The 8537-nt window shown below is 34.7% G+C and overlaps 1 long non-coding RNA gene across 1 annotated transcript; it reads right to left on the bottom strand.

Annotated features, from left to right (window-relative positions):
* Positions 1-1733: 1733 nt before the first annotated feature.
* On the bottom strand, positions 1734-2278 carry LOC149382810 (uncharacterized). Its single transcript, XR_016301651.1, has 3 exons — positions 2168-2278; positions 1934-2075; positions 1734-1836 (listed from the first exon to the last, which is right to left on the bottom strand). It is a non-coding gene; the product is annotated as an uncharacterized LOC149382810 (long non-coding RNA).
* Positions 2279-8537: the final 6259 nt, after the last annotated feature.

An 8537-nucleotide genomic window follows, 5' to 3' on the forward strand; every position in this document is an offset into this window, starting at 1 on the left:
TTTATATGACTCATTGCATTCAAATATGCATGTTTCTCTTATTTATGATGAGGTGGCTGTCTTCTGATAATGAGTCTGATAACAATATAGTGGTATAATTGGAATATTGGAATGTTGGAATGTTGTCATGATAAATTGACTATTTTTTTGGTATGGATGATATTATTTTAGCTTATTTTCGTGTATTTGTTGTACATCCTTGACATTATTTTGTATTTATCGTTGTTGTCTGTGTATTATTATCATCTTCTTAATAATTTTTTTTTTTGGTAAAAAATATATGATGTTTATTTATTTGTTTTTCATATTCAATATTTATGCTTTACAATCTTCGTGTTCTCATTATGAAATATTATGCATTTGATAAAGTTGAAAGAGATAAGTTTGGTAAAGAAAATAAACTAAAATTTACAAAAATAAAGTTAGTAGTTTATAAATTAACAAAAATTAACACACATTAACTATGAACTGTTTCCATTCTACCGAACTAAAAATTCAAAAAACTTAAGAAAAATTCAAAAAATACATCAACAGATATAGAACATAATCATCTCAAAAACCCAGGAAAAAAAATGCAATATGAGATTAAAAAAAATATTTATTTTGGTTTATTGTAAAAAAAATTAGACTAATAATTGTTTTCCACTTTTACATGTCTGATTCTATGTTTATTGATATAATCAATTTTTATTTTATTTTCTATATTATATTTGCAGATTACGTTTCATTACTGCATTCCAAATATTTCAAATTTCAATCTCAAGCACCTATTATAGATTTCTTAATTCACGAAGTTGACTTTTTTAAATGGGTTGGTTGAAACGTTGGCTAGTGTTTAGTTTTTCTTATTTAAACCACATAAGGGTATATTCGATATTTCATAGTCGTAAATTTCAGTAAATGGCTAGATTACAAAATTTACCAAACGTGGGCTAGATCTTAAAAACCACGTTTCAAAATAGCTACGTTGCTAGTTTGCCCAAAATTAAATTCTTTAAAATAAATTGAACAATGAGGTTGGTTAATCTTTTCAAATAATATATACCGCTAAATATTGTCGATTACATCTAGGAGACCTTTTGATCCGTGCCCAAAGAAAATAATCATATCTTAGATCTATGATGTAAATCCAAATAATGAAATTAAAAATCACACTTATCAAAGATTCGGTCGTATAGAAGTCAGATATCATATATTATTAAAATATAAAAACAAGAGAAAATAAATAAAATAAAAATAAAATTACACATATCCATTGTCAATCAATCAACAGTGAAGACAATGGTGGCGATGACTACGACTATGAACACCAAAGAACAATCACGAAGAGTCCAGAAGCTCATGTTGATGACAAACTCGACAATATCCGATGAAGGCATGAAGAAATAAAATAAGTATTCATTTAAAAAATATTAATTTTTTTGAATTTCATCGTAAGTTATCTAATTCATTCAATTAATTGTAATACATCGTAATTCATTGAATTCAAATTATATATAAAAAAAATTAATTAAGGAGAAAGGCAACACTAAAAGGCGTTGGTGTTACCCTTAAATGTATTCATCTCATGATATCCGAATAATTCTGATGAAATTTAGTATGTTCTCCAATAAAATTAAGGATGTATAAAATAATCCAAATATATGAGATGACAAAGATTGGTATCACATAGCAAGTGATGCAACAAAGCAACATGTATGAATAAGCAACTAGAATGTGTATACACACGTTCTGGATAACACGACAACCATACATTTGAAGGCTTAGGGTCAGAACATGCCCAGTGAGTTGCTCAGCCAGTTCTCTTGTTTGCGATGCAGTTCCATGCTCAAAAAACTAAGTCAATGTAACTTGTCAGTATCTAAGATAAGTCGATATCAGATAGTTTGCATTGTTCCACGTGCCTTTTTGTGCTAGAGATAAATAAAAGTACCTTCTGAATCACATAATTACCAAAAACATGAGTCATTAGCGACAGGCCCTGAGGCATAATTTCATTAAAGACCATGTTCTTCTCCTCAAGAGTGGCGGTTTCAAGTTTCTGCTGAATAAAGCGACTCCCGTACTGATCCGCACTGTATCATAACATTGATTTTAGAACCGGAAAACATGTCAAATAACATAAGAGAATGGAGTTATAGAAACAGCACACATCCATTTTGCATACCTGAACTCGACAACATGGCCTGCGATCTCCGCAAGTTCAAAGCATTTAGTCTTGTTGCTTTTGAACTCGTCAAGTAAAGAGGACGGAAAGATTTCGTCCAACTTTCCACCAGCTTCCGAACTGAGATTCATGCTGCTAGACTTGCCCATGTACGGAGCGCCGCCGAACTGAGACGAAAGTAACGAGCCAAGGTAAGCTTTTTGGAGCCCGTACAAGTCCATGTAAGCGTTTCCCATTCCTTCACGCTCCATCGTCGCTTCGTTCGTCCTCAAGTACTGAAGATATAACGGGTCCATCAGAGGGACCTGATTTCCGAGCCTGCCCGCGTTTTGCAGTTCGGCCGCCACTGCCAGCATGCTCATTTGGTGCTCATCTGGCTTAATCCTGTCAAGATTGCCACGTGGATGGATGTTGTCATCAGTGGTTACGATATGACAGAGCTCTATGGGGTATGTAGGCTTTGTGTATTCTTGCTGATATAGTTTATTCCATTCACTCTTACATATCTCTGGTCATGATCAGTAACGTCACTCAGTTGGAGCCAGAAGTGGATCGGAACGGAACTGATGGACGAACGCTGTCGAGATTCAAACTTCCGGATCTCTTGGATAATTGGAGTTGTACATGAATGTAGCTCAATTTCATTATAATCATCGAATTGGGTCTTAATGATCTTTCCATTAATAATTTTTTTTTATTTTTTTTTAAAGAGCGATGCGGCTATTTTGTCATTTTAAAGTTTGGATTTGAAAGAATAGCCCAACTTTATAAAATTGAGGAAAAATAACCCAAAATTTTAAAACCTCCAAAATTACCCTCACATCGCTAAGCACTCCAAAGAAAATCGCACTTGCCTTCCTCCCAGAGAAGACTTTGCAAACGAATACGATTTCGCTTTCGATGCTTCAGTTCGCCGCCGAGGTCAAGCTCTCCGACGCCAAAATTCTAGACGGAGTTACAAAAGGAGGCGATGATTGTTTGGAGTTTCGGTCGGAGTGTGGTGGCTTTTGACAGATCGGAAGAGGTTTTTGCCAACGGGGGGTTTCACCTTCGTGGCGTCAATGCGAAGCTTATGATTTGTTGCTGCCGTCGACATCGATCTCTGTCGTCGATCTTCGATGTGGTAGCCACAATTTGGGAATTGAGGTCGGAGAGAGGGATTTCTAGGGTTAGACGGTCTCTAGATCACCATCGGAGATTGAAAGTCGGCATCACCACTGCCATCAGTATCTTCTTCTTCTTCTTCTTTTTTTCTTTTTTCTGGTTCATCGAAAAATGGATTAAATTTTTTGAAAGCATGAGGCGCGCTTAAATTTTTTGAATTTAATTGGTATACAGAAAGTGGAGTGGATTGAAATTTTGGACTCTTAAATTAATTATTTTCAAAATAATTAAGGGTATATTAATATGTTTACATTATAAGTGGTTAAAACGCACGAATTTATGAAATTTTGACTATTTTGCTAAACACTTAATTTGAATGGGGTACTTTGTACCAATTTTTTTTTTTTTAAATTATCTAAGGACGTCTTAACATAGTTATCATCATACGTTGACTTTGATATATAAAATTAGATAACTATGAATGAAAAAAAAAATCAATTATTTAGCAAAATAGCCAAATCAAACCTTTAACATTGCTAAATAGCCAAGGTTTTGTAAATACTAAGTAAATAGCCAGATATCATTTAAGACACATCTGCATTTACTAAAATGCCCAGGCTTTCCCGCCCATAAGCACACGGTTGACTTTAAAAAAAAAATAAAAGAGGTATAATAACTACAAACGAGAATCCAGGAATAATAACTGCAATTAATTATCCATTATCTCTCCACCAATATTCAATATCCCCACCGATTTTTACTCAGCCATTACATATATATCAAAAAAAAAAAAAATTAAAACTCCCACACGACACAGCACAACCCCGAATCCAATCGGAATTGAATTGACCTTTCTCTCGCTATCATCACCCCCGACGATCACCGCACAGAGCTCTCTTCTCTCCGAATCCCAGATCGGTCGGCGATGGCGATGGAGATGGGCGATCCGGAGGGGATCGACGGAGTCCGGATGACGTGGAACGCGTGGCCGCGGACGTGATCCCACACGCGGCTTGCGTGTCTCCGATCCGATCCCACCCCGAAATCCCGACCCTTCCGTACACCCCGAAATACCGACCCTTCCCACACGCGAGTGGACCTCGCCGCCAAGATCTGGATCTGCCCAGGTATGCATGTGTTGTAATACAAAATCATGTGTCATTCAGTGATTATTATGTTTATTTGTAAATCCTTTTGAATGTTTAAATGTTGTTGGAACGAGTTTGATGTATAAATCTTGATGTGTTATATCTATATCTTGATGCGCAGTAAAATGAAATCATGTATCAATGTGTTAGTTTTCCCGATATACCATTGTGAATGCGTTTAGAAAATATTGGGTGTTTGGATGTTAGAAGAAAAAATTGGAGTCGACATATTTTGCAGTAAATCTGAGTAAATATTGGATAGTCTAAGTTATTTGGACCTTTTCTTTATTTACACATATTTACTGCTGAGTTTGGATGTTAGAAGAAAATAATAGTAGTCGACATATTTTGCAGTAAATATTGGATAGTCTAAGTTATTTGGATCAAATATTTATTTACACATATTTACTGCTGAGTTTGGATGTTAGAAGAAAATAATAGTAGTCGACATATTTTGCAGTAAATATTGGATAGTCTAAGTTTTTTGGATCAAATATTTATTTACACATATTTACTGCTGAGTTTGGATGTTAGAAGAAAATAATAGTAGTCGACATATTTTGCAGTAAATATTGGATAGTCTAAGTTTTTTGGATCAAATATTTATTTACACATATTTACTGTTGAATTTGGATGTTAGAAGAAAATAATAGTAGTCGATATTTTTTGCAGTAAATCTGAGTAAATATTATTTACATCTCAAGAAGAACGGCGAACCAGTTGCAGTGAAGCTTGCCATCAACGAGAGTCCAAAACGCGTTATAAAGAAACCAGCAATGCTAATGATGTGTATTTTGAGATTTATGTTTGCTAACTCGTTTGGTACTTTGGATTCTTCGTTAATCCAAAGTAACATATATATGAGTATATCTGGTTAAACTGAAACATGACTTATGTAAATCTGGGTAAATATTATATCGACGCAAATGTAAATGAACACTCAACCAACATTATTTTTATTAGTTTACAGATCCCTACAGAAATCAAGAATGCAATATAAATCTGGACGAAGAATATAAGAAATAATATATAAAAAGAAACAAAAAAATTACAGTTGCCACGTCCATTTAGTTCCTAAAATAAAGGGATCATTAATAGACTAAATCATGTTCACACTTATATCAGGAAATACAATTCCAAAAATTTCGGGAATAAATTTCATCCGAAAATTCAAATTAGTAATTCAAAATTCAAATGCTCATGGACAATTTCGGAAATAAAAAAACCTATTATTGGGCCACGTCATCAGAATGGCTATTTACTTAGTATTTACAAAACCTTGGCTATTTAGCAATTTTAAAGGTTTGAGTTGGCTATTTTGCTAAATTACCAAAAAAAAAAATGATATTATTTGAAAATATGTATTATATATATGGAACCTCGTAACACTGGCTTTCAGTTTCGTATGAGTGAATTAGTAGGTTAGTAAACAAATTTATACATCTTTGAAGCAATCTTTGGTGTTCAAAATCAGAGAAAGGTACATGAAAATCGTGTAAAAAGGCCACTTTGGAATCTTATTAGTTACTCTATGAATACTGTCATATCATACTTTGATTCTACATCTTTTGTGAAATAGAGAAACCTTGATCTGTGTAAGTGATAGAAATGGTTGAGTTGGTTGGAGGAGCGTTGCTTTATTCTTTTCTACAAGTTTGGAATCTCATCTTTCATTCAACTCTCGTGTTACAACTTTGCTCACTATTTACAACTGTCGTGTTTTTTTTTTTGTTTTTTTTTTCTTTTGTTACAGAATTCAAGAAATCATCTTCTGTGGAACAACGTAGTCTCCTTGTGAGTTTGTTTGTTTGTTTTTTTTTTTTCCCTATATATTGTACATAGTTCTATAATTCTTTTATTTTTATTTTTATTGTTATGGTAGTTTGCTAATTAAAGGCAACTTTGGACTAAAATTAATCAGTCTATAATTACGAACTTACCTTTTTTTTTTAGGAAAGTATTGTCTTATTTTGATTCTATACCTTTTGTAATATAGTGAAATCTTGATATGTGGAAGTGATAGAAATGGCTTGGTTGGAGGAGCGTTGCTTTCTTCTTTTCTACAAGTCTTGTTTGGAATCTCTGTTTACAACTTTTATTTAAAATAAGGATAAATTAGGTGAAAATTAGAAAATGAGATATATATGAAAGGTAAGGTATTCATGGAATTATCATCATCATCTAACGGTGTATTTGCGTAACTATTTCTATAATATTTATAATCAAACCACTACTACAAATTAACATATTGGGTACAGAAGAGTATTAGGTGCGACATGTCGCACCTAATAGTTATTGTATTTTTAACCATGTGTATATCTATCTATTCTATAAAGAACCCTTTGTCTTCGTGCATCTTTTTTGCTTTCACACTGGGCTCATACAATAACCAACCTACGCTTTTCCACCGTGGAATTTTTTTTTTTTAATTCCATATGTGAATGAAGATAATTGGAACCTCGTCTTTGGCAAGGTTCCACTTCCCGGGGGTTCCGGCCGTGTTCCAGTCGGGATCCCGTGTACCGGAGGGGACCGGGACGGGACTTGTAGAAACCGGTCCCGTGAACCAAACCCGGTCGAATCCCGGTCGAACCAGACCGGAATCCCCGGACCGGGTGCCGTTTTTTTTAAATAATTTGTTAACCCTCATCTCCCGAAGAAGAAATCAGTGCATCCCGTCCCGATCGGATCCCGTTTTGTCTCTTCATCATTTGCTCAAATCCCGGCCAGATCCCGCGAATTCCTTCATATCTGGTCTGCGTCCCGCCGGATCCCACCCAGCCGAAGCCATTTTTGTCCAGATCCCGGGGAACCCGAGAGGTATCATCCGAGTTTTTCATTTTTTAGGATTTTTTTTTCAATTTTTACTTATAAATTGATGATTATTGTGATGATATTGTTGAATTTTAATTAATTTCGAGATTAGTTGATTGTCATGATGAAGTTGAATTAAAATATTGATTACAATTAATTTGATGATTATTGTGGTGGTTATGTTGATTTTTGTCATATGAATTGATGATTATTGTGATGATATTGTAGAATTTTAATTAATTTCGAGATTATTTGATTATTGTCATGATGATGGTCTTGAAATGTTGAATTAATCTTCATTAGATTATGAATTGATGATTATTGTCATGATTAAGTTGAATTACTTGAAATGTTGATTAAAATGAATTTGATAATTATTGTGATGGTTATATTGAATTGAAATTAATTTGATGATTGTTATGGTGATTTGTGAATATGTGGAATTGAAATGATTATGATTATGAAGTATGGCGTCCGACCCGGCATACAAGTATTGCGAGCCCGACGAATGATGACCGAATGCAAGCAAATGCAAATTTTGCGGGTACATCATTAGCGGTGGTGGAATCACTCGCGTGAAAAATCACTTGGCGAACATAGAGAAGACAAAAAGTGTGAAGATGTGCGACAAGGTTCCTCATGAAGTACAGGAGGAAATGCAAGAGTTACTCTACGTACGCTCTCAAAAGAAGAAGGAACGTGAGAGTTTGTGTGAGTCTATGCGAGCTGACCTTCAAAAAAGTCTAGGGGACTCTGACGAAGAAATAGACGAAGGTCCCGGTGGATCTTCGGGGTCCTCTGATCCAAGAAGATCGCACTCCGGGATCAAGAGGTTGGCCAAAGCCGTCGACCGATTCTTCATTCACGAGTGACGAGACATTCAAGGCACTCCACGTATAATTAATTACTAATTAGTTTGCTTTATATTTTGTCGTACGTGCTGTAATCAAGGTTTGACTTTATGGTACTTTATGTTGAATTTTATCTTGGTTTGAACTTTGTGTTTTATATTTTGTCGTACGTGTTGTAATCAAAGTAATTTAGTTTTGCAAAATATGAAAACTTTGAAAACTATTTTTATTATTTTAAAATATTGGTTTGAATATCCCTCGGGTTCCTACATTTTTTATCGGGTTCCTCTCCGGTAAACGGTTTCCTACCGGTACCGGTTTCCTTTTTTTGTCTGAATCCTCCTCGGGTTCCTCTCCGGTAAGCGGTATCCCCTAAAATTGAGGTCCCGGTACGGTAACGGTACGGCGATCCTTGATCTTTGATCTTTGGATCTCTACATATGACAGTGACAG

The sequence above is a fragment of the Urtica dioica genome, chromosome 10 (assembly GCF_054948205.1).
Source record: "Urtica dioica subsp. dioica isolate 48M chromosome 10, U.dioica_male_clone48M_v1_H2, whole genome shotgun sequence".
Classification (NCBI taxonomy): domain Eukaryota; kingdom Viridiplantae; phylum Streptophyta; class Magnoliopsida; order Rosales; family Urticaceae; genus Urtica; species Urtica dioica.